We start from the raw sequence: 13,999 nt of genomic DNA, 5'->3' as shown, positions 1-13,999 counted from the left end.
TCTATATTTGATAATCATAGTTTATACAAAACAGGAAAATTGCAAGCACCTGATTGGGAATCGTCAAGTACATGTTATTAAATAATACAGCTGAATTTCCAGGAACCCAATATGGTGATGTGGATCACACACAAATGCAGTTAAGACTATTGCTTTTCTGTTCTATTTCATTCTCAACTGTATGAACCAGTCATTATCTATTTAATCGTAAATAAAGCTCGTGTATATTGCTTAAGTTCTGATACTGGCTTTAACAAGAATAGTTCTTTCATTTCTCAGATTCTCAATTCTAAGCACCCATGATTGATGAAGAACTTAATCATTATTTATCTTCGGGAAGGTGGGGAAAAAATTATGCTCTTTGCGTAGGTGAGAGAGAGTGCTAAGACTCAATTTTATAATAGGAAGAAACAGGATTAAGCTCATTTTTAGTTGTGAAGGAACATTTGATATTTATCAGGTTTATGTTTCACGTAGCTTTATCTGAAATATTGATGTTCTATACGTAATAACTCATTTGTATACTTGAATCTTGTAAAGATGATGTGACTTACCAAACGAAAGTGCTGGAATGTCGATAGACACACAAACATACACACAAAATTCAAGCTTTCGCAACAAACGGTTGCTTCACCTGGAAAGAGGGAAGGAGAGGGAAAGACGAAAGGATGTGGGTTTTAAGGGAGAGGGTAAGGAGTCATTCCAGTCCCGGGAGCGGAAAGACTTACCTTAGGGGAAATACGTCTGCTTGTGTCTGTATATGTGTGGATGGATATGTGTGTGTGTGTGTGCGAGTGTATACCCGTCCCTTTTTCCCCCTAAGGTAAGTCTTTCTGCTCCCGGGACTGGAATGACTCGTTACCCTCTCCCTTAAAACCCACATCCTTTCGTCTTTCCCTCTCCTTCCCTCTTTCCTGATGAGGTAACAGTTTGTTGCGAAAGCTTGAATTTTGTGTGTATGTTTGTGTTCATTTGTGTGTCTGTCGACCTGCCAGCACTATATATATTGTGTGTGGGCGCGCGCGCGTGTATATACCTGTCCTTTTTTCCCCCTAAGGTACGTCTTTCCGCTCCCGGGATTGGAATGACTCCTTACCCTCTCCCTTAAAACCCACATCCTTTCCTCTTTCCCTCTCCTTCCCTCTTTCCCGACGACGCAACCGTTGGTTGCGAAAGCTTGAATTTTGTGTGTATGTTTGTGTTTGTGTGTCTATCGACGTGCCAGCACTTTTGTTTGGTAAGTCACATCATCTTTGTTTTTAGATATATTTTTTCCCAGGTGGAATGTTTCCCTCTGTTATATTCATTTGAATCTTGTAAACATGTAGGCACAAATTGCTCCCCAGCTGCAGCATTTTTGGGGAATTGCAGTACTGCTTGGGCTGTTTGGTTTTATTCTGTAAATTGGCATTACTAATATACCTGAAAGAAGAGCTTTTAACACATGTAAATAATGTTTAACCACGCTTGTTTTGCATGTTTGCTATTAAAATTTCAAATGCAAAATCCTGACAATGGATAATCAAAGGGTCAAATGAGCAAGTGTTACACTATTATTGACAAAGGACAAGTAACGTGTTTTATTTTCTGATCACTTGCTAGACCAGAATTCAGAGAAACTGTCACCGAAGCTCCAGAGGTGTTATATTTGAAATTGTGTGTGTGTGTGTGTGTGTGTGTGTGTGTGTGTGTGTGTAGTTCCTGTAATTATGGATAGTATAGTCAAAGTGAAAGTTAATTTTAGCAGAAATCTAAGAGTGAAAGTGATGATAAAAAGTTTGTGCTTTACTAATAAACAAAGTATATATTTAGGATGTGTGCCATATGTAGCATTAATTTTCCCTTTCTTCAGTAAGGCAATAATTTTAGTATGCTTTTTGTGGTGGAATCTGCATCTATCTTAAAAAAGATATTCTGGAAGTACGAACACTTCAGAAAAATAAGCAGAAGGAAAACGCTCTATGCAGCAAACAATCAGTACTAAAAAAAATTCACAGGTCATGTTTGAGAGACTCTAAGAACTTCTCGTTTGCTGGTAATAGACTTCTTATTCCTTGAAGAAACTATACTTAGGGGATGAAAGTATTAATAAAATATGTATAAAGAACAAAGATGCTGTATCTTAACAAACGAGAAAGCGATGGTATGTTGATAGACACGATAAAACAAACACACACACACACACACACACACACACACACACACACACACACACACACAAATTTAAAGCTTTCACAACCCAAGGTTGCGTCATCAGGAAAGAGGGAAGAAGAGGGAAAGATGAAAGGATGCTTTTTTTTTTTTTTTTTTTTTTTTTTTTTTTTTTTTTTTTAAAAAAAAGCTCACAGATTTATTAAGTTCCATTTCAGTGAGTTCTTAAAAGTGAAATACATGCTGCAGTTACAAAACATCAATCTTGCTGTATACCAGACTACTACTTCCCATTTTCTGTGATCCCTTCAGTGGTGAATTTTCAGCATTACATCAAATTTCATTTACTTCTTGCAATCAAGGGGACTCCCACTATGCGGCGTACCCTCCACCTCGGTCTCCATCCTCTACCCCCTGCCTATCCCGGTGGTAATCTTTCACCTTCTGTCATCTTCATTCATGTCAGTCATACCAGATAACCCATAGTTTTTTTTTAAAATAAGCCACCCCTCCCCCTCCGCTACTAAGAGATCAATATCTCTCTCCCTCCACTGCACTTTCCTTTGGGCCATTTGCACTGAATACGGCCTCCCGTCTTTCTTGTCCTAGATAGCAGTGGGTGACCCTCATACGGTTACGCCCAATCTTATATCTGTGTCCCTGTTATGCTGCAATCACGGTGTGGTATGGTGTCGGGACCAGGAGGGGTCAGCACTCCGTCGTTCGTAGTTACTCTGTGGCATTCTCTTTTCTCCAAATCCTGTTCTTTATTCTTCCTGCTGCCCTGACGTTCCTTATGCCCCTTTGTTTGCACATTTTCCTTTCCCATCAACCTGACTGTGCTGTTCTTGTTGTTCCTGTCATTGTTTCTGCAACCCTAGATCATGGGACTGATGACTTCACTGTTCGGTCCCCCACAAATGTCCAATATTACACCTTGGCATTGTCATATACTTCCTCCAAATCCAGATACATGATTATGAGGTATTCATCTTTTTCCCTGTTACTTTCCATTAACTGTCTTAGTGCAGATATAAGATCTTTTGTTCCTGTGGTGCTTCTGAATAAATGTTGTTTCTCTTCATACTAGTTTTCTAACAAATGATATTAATTTTTTCACAGTAATCTTTTCCATTGTCTTAAGAGCATGATGATAAAGTGATTCCTCTATGATTAGAACACTTTCTCCTACTTCCTTTCTTGAAAAGTGGTTTTATAGTCCCTTTCTTAACAATTATCATTAAACTTTACATACTACTCGTACTTCGTGAAGAGGATAAAAGTTAAACACAACAGTTTACCAATAACAATTAATGTATTTCACATGTACATTTGATTTATTTATTGATCTAGAAATCATCTCATAATGCTAATAAATGATCTAGTAGAAATCGTGGGAATCTGGCAAACAATGCTGTTGCCTGTAAGAAAATAATGCCATGGTGCAGTTTCTGAACATAAATAAATGTTACACATTTTGCATACATAGGAAAAGAAATCCACTACTGCACGAGCATGCTGTTGATGAAAATTTGCTGGGAACAGTATCTACCACAAAATACCTGAGACTGACTATTCAGAGCGACCTTCAATGGAATGGCCACGTAAAACAAATAGTAGAAAAAGCCAAAGCCAGCATATGATTCATGGGAAGAATCTTTAGGAAATGTATCTAATCCACGAAGGAAGTGGCTTACGAGGTGCTTCTTTGACCAATTCTTAAGTATTATTCATCTGTCTTTGATCCTTACCAGATAGATGAGATAGAAAATATCCAGTGAAGAGCAGCATGTTTAGTCAAAGTATTGTTTTGTCAGCGAGAGAGCATTACAGAGATGCTCAACAAACTCCAGTGGAAGGTGCTACAAGGGAGGTGTTCTGCATCACGGAGAGGTTTAGTATTGAAATTTAGAGAGATTACTTTCCAGGAGAGTCCAACAGTATGTTATGTCCTCCCACACATCTGGTGAAATGACCATGGAGAGAAAATTTGAGATATTAGAAATAATACAGAGGCCCACCAACAATCATTCTTCCTATCTGTAAGTGAAACGGAGAGCAGTTGGGGGGGGGGGGGGGGGGGGTTGTCAGGAACTAGTTAACGGTACCAGAAGTACCCTCCACCACACATTGTAGGATGACTTGCAGAGTATTGATGTACATATGCCAGAACCATTGATTTTCGGTCTTTGCTTGTAAAATTACATCAAACATTATTGCTGTGAAAATCGCATCTCTCCTGAAATTGTATTTTATTTTTAGCAACAAATACATTTAAAGAATAAATATATTGAGAAGTGAATGTTCAGTTCCCTCAACAGACCCCTGCAAGATGTGTAGTCATGTAATATTTAACACATTCTTATTGCTTGCTGTTGCCAAGCAAATAGTGAATTTACTTCAGCTATATCAAGTCTTAACTTCAGCTGTATTGACTCGTGAGTCATAAAAGACATTAGGGGTGTGAAGATAAATAAAAAAGAAAAAGCCGTAATCCTTGGCTTCAGTTCATTGCAATGAAGGATGCCTCTAAATGCAAAATATATTTAATTGAACTTTCAGATTATTTGCTTTGAATTGACTACATTTAACCCACTATCTAGCTAGACTAAAACAAACTTCACACACAGCACTTAATGGTTTGTGATCATAAATTTCTTTCTCATACCAGCAGGACAGACTCATTTGTTCGAAGTTGTGTAATGTGATTCTTCATTATGGTGATATTTAATTAGCATGAATGATAAAGTAATATTTCAAGCATTTTAAATTTTTAGGACAGAAGGTAGATAAAAAGCTTGTTAGGAACTTTCACATATGGGGTTTTGTGCAGAAACTATTTTGTTGCCTTCATTTCAAGAATGATGCTCTCAATCATTCAAACTGGAGACAGAAGTTTTTCACTGTTACAAAAGTATGTAGATGGTACTAAAATAAGCTATGAAGTGCCAAATACTGAGAACGCTTCATATGAGAGTATTTTATAGTGTGCCTTTGCTCTCTAAATAGCATTTATAAGGGCATTGTTTGTGTTGTTGCCCCGGATGATGATTACACAAATATTTTGTCAGGATTTGTAAGCGGTGGGTCCTTGAGGTGAGGTGCGGCAGTACGCGAACACGAGAAGTAAGATTAAACAGTTTTATTAACAAAGGTGGATTATAAAACATGCACACTATGTGCACCCATCATCACTGTGTCTGAAATCGTAACACCAGCTAATTACCGTCATATCGAAAGGCTCCATGGTGAGCTAAGAAAAGAGACATACTCGCACCCGAGGCTGCGCTAGTTAATACTGCCCACTACGGATGGCGGCCAGTCGCGTACTCTCCGTCCCAGTGCGGCTGGACCTGTGTCTACTGACCAAGCGAATCATCAGCATTGCAGATGGGTCGGCTGGCGAGCGCGTGTTAACGTACTGCACGGCTGTGTGCAACCCGTAGACCCTTACATCACTCTACCCAGAGAAAAAGAGCAAAAAGCTCAAAACGACCTCCTGAGCATTATGAATCTATTTTACCATTTGTGGCATCAGAAGGCATTGCAACATGTATTTCATTTGCAGACACAGTAACGTTCGATACAGAGAAGCGTGCCTTCAAGATGACAATTTCATACATGACAAATGCTGTTGACAAAAGAAAAATTAATAAAAGCAATAAAAACACAATACTGACAAATCAAGTATGCATTAATATTACTGGAGGAATCAAAGGACTTAATTAAATTATTGTCTTCAACAAAACTTGATAAGGAATGCTTTTCATATGTTAATATGTATGCATCATTGTAACTAACAGGTAACATTCTCGTTAATGGCAAATGTCCAGTTGCATGAAATGTAGTTGGCAACACACTAGGCATATCAAATAGTTCACATGATATATCACAATGTGTGGCATTCAAGAATAATCCACTATTGTTCAGTTTTAGTGTAAAGGGTAGCTCAGTTGTATCATAGTTATTACATGTAAATGTGACATCGAGGGTGGAGTTAAATGAGAAAATTATACCTTCAGAACATCATTTAAGAAATGGATGATAAAGAGGCATTAAAATTCTAGGGCAATCGTCTCTTAGGGGTTGATTCATAAACAATTCTTTCTCTCAGCTGTATACTCTACTGTCCAAGAATACTGCCAATTCAGGGCAAATTAACTTATGACTATATTTACACATATGCAAATCATTTTCATTTAGGGGCACAAAATATCTTCGATCCTTGCTGATCAGTAGATAATCATTCAGTACATACTTTACATAGATACCTGCCTGTCTCCATTTCACAGGGTAATTATATACATTTCAAAATTATGCTTTGATCTAGCAATGGGAATAGAAACAATGGCAGTTAATTCATCTTCAATCATTAAAGAGTGTGTGATGGTTAACTTGTAGTAAGCATATAAATTGTGAGAGTTTAACAGGGTAAATCATAGTATATGTTGAATCTAGCTTTCGTTCAATTGATAGTAGGATCTGTAAAAATTGTTCTGGGTGTAGCTGTACACTGCTCAATCATTTGAACTACTTTCTAAGACTGTTCTTAAGTTAAGGGCATCAATTCTAGCATTTGATGAACTATCAGTAATCCTTAACAAAAGAGTGTTTAAGCGTGCACTCACAGCATTTAATCCTTGGAATAGTTCTTGGATATTTGCGTTCATTTCATTACAAATTACATGGAAATGTGAGATAAATTGCTTTACGATCTTTTCAATGAAAACTGTGTGGTTAGTAATGGTTCTTTGCATATTCTTTAATACAATAATTTCATTAGAGAAGTTAGTTGAATCTGTACTGGACTGTAACTTCCAGTAGATCTCGACTAGTTAAAGTACCAAATACAGTATGAAGGATACTCCCTCCAAAATCAAATCAGGCACAATTATGCCTAATTAAAGTTTTGTGTGGCAAAAGCTTTAAAAAACAGTAATTCTCTTGTTCATAATTAGCCAATGTAGACTCTACCTGTAGTTTGGGTGTGATCCAGTTATTATATCAAGATGTTCCCATTTCCAAAATTGTATCATTACCCTTAACACAATGAATTGGATCAATTTGCCTCTTTATAGACTTGAACTGTTGCTGGATTTTACTCATATTGTACTTGAGGACAAGTTTTGTATTACTTGTTGAAACTACCGTGTCTGATCGTGGTTCAAACAAAACACCTGTACTCTGTGGTACTATTACTGCAGCATTAGTAGAATAATCTGTCATAGCAAGCATTAGAATAAAAATGAACATGGTTAATTAGTTCTAAATATTAGAGTTAACAATGAACATAAAATAAATGAGTTTCTTGTGGTAACCTGTGGAATAAAATGTTCAGTATCACTTGTGCACTCGTGCACTTGTGCAATAGCTTCAATACTAAATTCTCACAACACATTCACATAAGCACATGGCTGAAATAAGCACACACATTGCACACTCGCACACTTCACACATTTACGCAGATTGTAGGGGTGTTTGGAACAGGATCGCTCGGAACGTGGCGATGCCTCGGCCTTGGAGTCTGGACTGCGCCTCGTGATTCTCGCTTGCTGTATTTGAGAACAGCAGGTCTGCCTCTCAGTTGGTCCTCATCGTCTTGCGATACTACAGGAAATCTACCCAGAAATAGCTTTACACGATTCACATGAATGACAGTCGAACGAAAGGGCAGTTCGAGCTTAAGAGTGACTGGTGACAACACCTCCAAGATTGGATACAACACCTCCAAGATTGGACATGGTCCTTCACAAAAGTTCTTAAATTTTTTGACTTGACTCTTCTTTAACACCATGTTACTCAGATACTCAAGATCCCCAACTCGATACTGTGGCACTGATGCTTGCCGGTCGTGTTGTCTTGCTTGCTGAAGAAAGGATTGGTGATTCCACTGTTTCACTCCCCTCCATGCTTCCTTTAGCTTGCTTGCTGGATCCCTTATGTGTTCATTGGTGATTCCGGCAGTCGATCGTGCAAAGTCCAGGGGTGAATGCATTCTTCTTTCATAGACTATCTCATATGGACTTTGGTCAGTTGAGCTGTGCATTTTGGCATTGTAACAACTTACTTAGTACGGTAGAGAGACATCCCAGTTGTCATGTTTGCTCACATAATGGCTAATCATTTTAATAATTGTTCTGTGGACTTGCTCGACTCTTCCATTTCCTTCACGGTGTGCTGGTGTAATCCTTAACTGAGTTATTTGCATGAGCTTACAAGGCTGTTTAAGTAACTCACTCATAAAATTCATTCCTTGATCACTAATTATACTTAATGGTGATCCAAACTTAAAGAATCCATTCTTTCACAAAAGCTTTAGCTATAGTCTCAGTGCTCTAATCAGGTATTGGTATCATGAGAAGGTATCTAGAGAAATGATCTAACATTGTGAATATATATTTGTTTTCATCTGCCGTCTTAGGCAATGGTCCTATGATATCTAGTCCTACTTGTTCAAATGATTCACTTGTTTCTGGCAGTTCTTACAATGGTGCTCTACTTTTTCCTACATTATTCTGTCTGTTACAGGAATCGCATCGTGAAACAAACTCGAAAATGTCAGCTTTGCAGCTCGGCCACCAAAACATTTGAGCTATTTTAATATTTGTATGCTTTTCTACCGCAATGTCCTGATAATAAAGAATTGTGTTGCTCTCTCATCATTTGCTCTTTCATACTTTCTGGAATAACTAGGCGGTTTCCTTTACTAGTTATTTTGTACAATAGTCTGTCTATTTTGACAAAACGTCGATCATTTTTTCATAATTTGCATTGTGGATCTTCTTCCTGAGCTGTCTTTAACTCTTCTTCTCAACTCATTGTAACACAAACATTGACTTTTCGACTCATTGCATCAGCATTCACATGTTGTGAATAACCTTAAATTGGTACTCACTCAGTCGTAATGCCCATCTTGTCAATCTGGAACTTGGATCCTTTAAGCTCAATAACCATTTAAGTGCGGCATGATCTGTAATAACTGTAAATTCTCTTTCCATTAAGAAACATCTGTTACGTATTACACCAAAGCACAAAGCTCCTTCTCAGTAGTAGTATAATTACATTCTGCTTTATTTAATTGTCTGGAAGCAAATGAGATTGCATACTCATGACCATCAACTTCTTGAGACAAGATTGCACCTACGGCAAAATTGGATGCATCTGTTAAAAGAATAAAAGGTTTACTGAAATCCAGATAGCCTAACACTGGGGCTGTGGTTAGAGCAGTTTTAAGTTCTTCCGTTGCCTTTTTGAATTCTATTGACCAATTAAATGTGACTCCTTTCTACAGTAGCTGTGTCATTGGACGTGCTATATTCGCATAACCGGCTATAAATCGTCTGTAGAAATTTGACAATCCCAAGAATGATTGTAGTTCTTTCAAATTATGTGGTTCAGGAAAATTCTTTACATCTTCAATTAATTTTGGATCAGGTTGAACACCTTCACTGGTTATAACATGACCAAGATAGTTAACTTTACGTTGTGCAAAATGACATTTATCTATTGATAAAGACAGATTTGCACTTCTTACACACTCAAAAACAGCTTGTAGTCTCCAAGTATTCTGCTTCATGTTTTCACCAAAAATTATTACATCATCAAGGTAAACAAGTGCCTGTGTTGGGGGCCCCTCGTAAAACTGAATCCATCAGGCGTTGAAATGTACCTGGAGCATTACAAAGTCCAAACGGCATACGAAGATACTTGCATACTCCTGTTGCTGTTACAAATAAAGTTTTCGCTGGATCATCTGGATGCACTGTTAACTGGTGATAATCACTTGTTAAATCACATACTGAAAAAATTCGACATCTGCTCAAGTAATCCAAGGTTTCCTCTAAATTTGGTAAGGGGTAAATGTTGGGTGTGGTCACAACATTCAAAGATCTGTAATCAACACAAAAACGGAACTGTGGTTCTCCAGGAAATGATTTCTTCTTTACAATTACAACAGGTGAACACCACGGTGGGTCTGAAGGATCTCTTGGTTTTATAATTCCAGCCTCTAATTGTTCTTTAATCATGTCTTTTACCTACTTTCTTTGATTAAATGGTATTCGGTAAGGTTTCTGTGCACGTTCTCGGAATAAATCTGCATATTCCAACAAAACAGGCACTAAAATCTCCTGTTCATTAACTGTCAAATGTTCTATCTTTTTCCAAAACTTGCGCTTCAGTTCATTATTAACTTTGTCCCCTCATTGCAATTTTGCGGCACTGTTACAAAAATCTGTGTTTATAACTGGGCATTTGTTACCTTGTCTGGAATCTGTATTATGTCACTTTTACTTACGTTTGACACTTCAGCAACTTTTGTTCCTCTTGTAAAACAACATCCTCATTGCTCATATTCGTTATTGTAACCAGGACTTTTGCGACATTCTGTCTCACCACTGTAGCGACACCTACACTTCTAGCAACATAACAATGCATTGTATGCAGTAACTCACTTTTCTCAGATCGCTCAATTAATAACAAAGTTCCTTCCTTGCATCGGGGTGACTTAACTTCAATGTAGACTGTCTTTCCTGCTCCCTTGGGAATTTGCTGAGGCTGGTCAGTTTGTACATGGACTCAGTTTGAATTGATTCATCGTTTGGGTGATCCATTCCCATGACGTCAGTATTGCTGCTCCTTTGAGTACAATCTGAAGAATGATTTCCTAGGTTGTAGTTACTTCAGCTTAGTCCGATCTTTCTTTCTGCGACAAATATCTCTGCCTCGTTAGCGGACAAAAAATCAAATCCAAGTACACTGTCATAACGTGTTTCGTTATTTGAAACTACTTGCACCCTTGCTGTGTGTTTATCTTTATCCTCATCTTCATCTTCTTCTTGGCCTTGGCCAAGAACTAATTCTGCGTCAACTTCTCCATGGTTACGTAGCTTTCCTCCGTTTAACCCTCGCACTTTTAATAGCGGCGGTTTCAATTTATCCTGTTTATCTGTGCAACACTACATTAATAAGGTCTGACTCGTGTGTCAGTAAGTAGGTTGATGTTTCTCCCACGATATGCAGCACCTATCACGAAGTCAATTTTGGTCTGATTTTTGCTGGAACTAACAGGAATCACTGTCTCTGTTACGGGGCGGGTGGAGTGGTGGCCCGTATGTCCCCGTACTCATTTAAAGATCTGGCAGATAGTCTGTTGTTTACATTATCTTTCTTCTTGTTGCGACAATCTCTCAAAATGTCCCACAATGATAGCAGATTCGATTCTCTTTACAATCCTTACGCTTGTGACCCTGCTTACTGCATCTTAACATTGTACTGTTCTGTTGGAAGTTCTGCGTTCTTGTTTCTGCATCTCATTCGGTCGTCTTAGTGCTTAAAGGAAACCAACAGCTGATTCTACTGCTTCCTGAAACATTTTACATCATGCGAATCGAACAGCTTTGCTTACTTCCTCTCCATGCAACCCATGAATGAATGTATCCAAGGATCTCTGTTCAGCTTCGAACAACTGAATGCGATTTTCATTTTCATCTTTTACTAACTCGTATGTTTGAACATTGATGTTTTGAATTCTGTTGGCAAACTGCTAGATAGATTCATCTCGTCACATTCGCAAACTGTGAAGCTGCTATCTGTAAAATCTGATTGCATTTTTATGTTTAAATCTCTGAACAACAATCATTCTAAACTCATTGTAATTTCTGTTTTCACGCAAGTAGGCTCTGCGCTAATGAAATCTTGTGCTGCTCCCTGAATTCTTAATTTGGCAACTACTAGCTTATCAGAATCTGTCCATGATACTAACAGGGAGGCACCTTTAAGTTTGCGAAAAAACGCATTCACATCATCTTCGGGTTTCCTGCTAAACACTGGTACTGATGGCAATAATGAGAAATTATTTGTTGTTGTACCTGAACTGCATGAACTATTATTTGGCAAGTCTCTCAGAATGTTATGTTCGCTTCTTTCTGCTTTTAACTGCCAAATAACAGTTTGTAGATCGACAACGTTAGTCTGACTGGCTTGTGACATTTCGTCAGTCACTCAAATGTAAAATAAAAATCCATCACTGCCTTTCATATTCTAGCCAAACTGGAGTAGGCCAACCTGAATTCCAGCGTTGGATGTCCCCGCATAGTCGGAAGGTGTTCATGCTGCTGCTGCTGCTACTTGAAGTTCACGTTGTACTGCGCCTCTTCTGGACTGTAGATTTTCCATAATTATCCCCATTCTGACACCACTTCTGTAAGTGGGTTGTTTGTGTTGTTTCTCTGGATGATGATTACACAAATATTTTGTCAGGATTTGTAAGCGATGGGTTCTTGAGGTGCGGCAATACACGAACACGATAAGTAAGTTTAAACAGTTTTATTAACGAAGGCGGATTATAACACACGCACACTACTCGCACTCATCATCACTGTGTCTGATGTCCTAACACCGGCTAGTTACGGTCGTATCGAAAGGCTCCAAGAAAAGACATATTCGCGCCCGAGGCCGCGCTAGTTAATACTGCCCACTGCAGACAGCGGCCAGTCACATACTCTCCATCACAGTGCGGCTGGATGCGCATCTACTGACCAAACGAATCGCCAGCATTCCAGACAAGTTGGCTGGCGAGCGCATGTTAATGTACCGCACAGCTGCATGCAACTCGTAGACCCTTACAGATTTAAATTATTACATGTGAAGCTAGATGAGTCATTGTTGTACACACACAAAAAAATGCTGTTTTGCTAAAGGTTTTACCAAAGGCTTCACCTAGAATGTCCTTGTAATTGGGTGTACTGTTTCTACATTTCCATATGCAGAAATCTTCATCAGTGTACCACAAACAATTGGATGTTCATTAATTGGTGAAAAATACGAAAATCAATTATTTATTTTTTATTAAATATTTGACTAAAGAGAATTATACCTTACATTTCTTTACATGTGCAAAATTTTGAATTGCAGTGTCACTCAGTATTAAAAATACACTTCTGATCTGAACTGACTAATTTAATAAGCATTATGAAGTAAACAGCTTTTCTCATTGATTTTGCAGCATTAACACAGCTGTGTAGAGCAGCATCAACAGCAGCTGGTTCTATAGTAGCAGCAGGCAGGATGCATTATCACCTGCTAACAAACATCTTGAAAAGCCCTATGAGTTTCTTTGATGCCACACCAACAGGCAGAATAATCAGTAGATTTAGTAAGGATGTGGATGTTGTGGATAACACTCTGGCAAATAACTTTAACTCCTGGATTCATCAGTTTTTCTTGGTAATCATTAAATTCTCTAGTTAACAGTGAGGGGTCAGTCTTTCCTAAATGTTTTGTGCATTTTACTGTCAAAGGGCTGCTGTCTTTGTCCATTGTTGTCATTGTGTTGTATTGTTTAGGGTAATCCTTTGGCAATAAATTTCAAATACTGGCTGTAGCAACTTACCTTGTCAATAATTCAGTATTTATAACTGACATTAGCCCAAGCTGAAAACTGAGCACATATGTGTTGTGAAGAAAGGCTGCTTTTTGTGAGTAATGTCTGGCCATAAGAGTGTTATGGACAGTAGTCTGGAAAAAGCTAATGTTTGGATTCACTGGCTTTTTCATATGGTGATTGTCATGTCGCATTGAAGTATGATCGATAGTCATTTCTAATGTTGCAAATGTTTATTAGCTGAGGGTTGCTTTTTGTCCGTCATGTTTTAGCTAAAGCTTAACAGGCTTAAAACTTTGATAATACCAGATTACATCATTACTCTGTAATGAGCCACTTGAGACTTTGAGCTACGTATATCAAAATAATAATAAATATCCCTGAACAACCTTTGAAACTTAGTCAATAGAGCAGGGATTCACCCTATGTAGTTACTACGTTCCCCTCCTGGATTTTTTATTACCA

General features: G+C 38.2%; 1 protein-coding gene across 1 annotated transcript in view; it reads left to right on the top strand.

The window, feature by feature from the left end:
• LOC126141692 (ATP-binding cassette sub-family C member 2-like) overlaps positions 1–13,999 on the top strand; it is a gene marked incomplete at both ends in the record, with an annotated part of 49,971 nt that overhangs the window by 21,266 nt on the left and 14,706 nt on the right. The gene's annotated exons all lie outside the window — the stretch shown is intronic.

This window comes from Schistocerca cancellata, unplaced genomic scaffold (genome assembly GCF_023864275.1).
Source record: "Schistocerca cancellata isolate TAMUIC-IGC-003103 unplaced genomic scaffold, iqSchCanc2.1 HiC_scaffold_739, whole genome shotgun sequence".
NCBI classification, from domain to species: Eukaryota; Metazoa; Arthropoda; class Insecta; order Orthoptera; family Acrididae; genus Schistocerca; species Schistocerca cancellata.
The sequence above is the reverse complement of the archived record's forward strand: the minus strand, read 5'-3'. Positions and strand labels throughout refer to the sequence as shown.